Source organism: Nicotiana attenuata, unplaced genomic scaffold (assembly GCF_001879085.1).
Source record: "Nicotiana attenuata strain UT unplaced genomic scaffold, NIATTr2, whole genome shotgun sequence".
Classification (NCBI taxonomy): domain Eukaryota; kingdom Viridiplantae; phylum Streptophyta; class Magnoliopsida; order Solanales; family Solanaceae; genus Nicotiana; species Nicotiana attenuata.
The window spans coordinates 62,433-64,783 of NW_017671774.1; positions in this window are offsets into that span (position 1 = coordinate 62,433).

Here is a 2,351-nt window from a genome sequence, read left to right on the forward strand (position 1 = left end):
CATGTGGCGGAATAAGGTGGGAATATTGTGATGCACGTGTCGCGAAATAAGGCGATGCTTATTATGTTATTAATTGCACACGTGGCGAAATAAGGTGGGCTATGTCAGGGGATGATTGTAGAGAATTGTGACGGCCGGTGGAGGCATTCCTATTTGTTTAATAATGTGATTGTGGGTTGCTTACCGGTATGAGCTTTATCGCTTGGAAGTTGTGGGGAAAACATCGCACGTGCGGTCCGTTCTCCTTTTCATGTTTACTAGCTGGTAGAATTTTGTTAGAAACATTTGCACAAGCATACACGTAGCTGAACACCCCTATTAGAGGTGAATTCCTCCTGATTTTGCTAAGGGTGGAGGTACGCCCTCGTTTATCCATTATATTTGTGAGAGTGGCCCTAGTTAGCCAGTTAGTTGTCGGTATGACCATGAGATTGATGGGGCATAGGATGCCAATTGTTAGATTTCAGATGCTGGGTCTTCGCGAGTTGTGGTTTGTCCGAGACTTGGCGAAATTGTGGAAAGAGTTGGATAAGACCATTGTGAACATCATTGTAGGATATGAGTTATTGACTTGTTTTCCCATTCTGTGTTGTGACCTTAGGATTTGGATTGTGATTCTGTCGTCATTTCCTATCCTCATTTATTATATTCTCGTTGTTACTTGTTGTATTTTTCCCTTATTGTGATTTGTAGCATTCTTGGTCATTCATGCAGTCTTTACATAATTATATGCCATTTCCATTATTCCTATGATTTTACTGTTTATTGACCGGTAGGTGCCTTGACTGTTCCTCATCACTACTCCACCGAGGTTAGTCTTGATACTTACTGGGCACCGCCGTGGTGTGCTCATGCTACTCTTCTGCACATTTTTGTTGTGCAGATACAGGTACTCCCACTCAGTTCTGTCAGCCTTGGAAAGAGGCGTATCGGTAGAGACTTCGAGGTATATCTGCTACGTCCGCAGACCGAGGAGTCCCTTTCCAGCTTTCTGTAATAAGTATAGCTATTTCAGTATTTCTCCTTTGTATAGATATTCTTGAGTCAGAGCCTCTTTTGTATCCCTTAGCTTGTGATTTGTGAGTTTCCAGGTTTTGGGAATTGTTTTAGACTTGTGATGTTGAGTTGTACTTGCCATGCGGCATTCAGTACAGTTTCCTTTAGATATTTGATTTGATTTTCTCTATTTTTCCGCAATTATTATATTTCCGCAAGTGTTAGGCTTACCTAGTCATGGGGACCAGGTGCCGTCATGACATGTTCACAGTTGGTGAACTAGGGTCGTGACAAGTTGGTATCAGAGCTCTAGGTTCATAGGAGTCATAGATCACAAGCCGGTTTATTAGAGTCTCGTGGATCGATACGGAGACGTTTATACTTATCTGCGAGAAGCTATGCAACCGTTAGGAATGTTCCATTTCATTTGATTTCCCTGTCGTGCGAGATTTTTGACACCCACAATCCTAAGCCTCTGTCTTCTACTCTCTCATAGATGGTGAGGACACGTACTACCCGAGGTGATCAGGCACCCGCGCCCCCTACTGCAGCCGTCGGAGGTCGGGGCCGGGGCCGGGGCCGGGGCCGGGGTAGAGTTCGAGGACGCGCACCTGGTACAGCGAGAGCGCCTGCGCGAGCTGCCGCCGAGGTACCACCAGCAGATCCAGCCGGAGTCCAGGCACCTGACACGCCCACTGCTACTACTACCCCAGCCATTCAGGAGACTTTGGCAAAGTTCATGAGTATGTACACCACTTTGGCTCAGGCAGGATTGCTTCCCCTTGCTGCAGCCACATCCCAGGCCGGGGGAGGAGCACAGACTCCCGCCGCCCGCACTCTTGAGCAGCAAGCGCATGTTGGGCAGGTCCCAGAGGTTATTCCCGCGCCGCCTGTGGCACCAGTTCAGTCCGAGGGCATGGCAGCGGCTTCCGAGCAGGAGCAGATGAGATTAGAGAGGTTCAAGAAGTATGATCCTCCGGTGTTCAGTGGATTAGCATCAGACGATGCCTTTGTGATTACATATTGTTTTATAAATTTTCATTCAAGCCTCGTTGGGATGGTGAAAAACAAATCAAGTATCACATACTGAAATGTTTTTAAATTTAACATAACAAAAATATTATAATAATACATAAATTAGTTTTGCCACAACTATGAAATATAAATATTAGTTTGTATAAACTAACAATTATCTGTATTTGAAGTTGTGCATGCATATAGAGGTGGTAGGATTACGGAAATATATAAGTTAAAGAAGTTAGAGGAAGAAATCTTACTTAATTACTGTCGTAGCAATTACCTTTTATTGCAAACTATCATCTTTAATTTGTAGTGCAACAAAAAATATTATAATT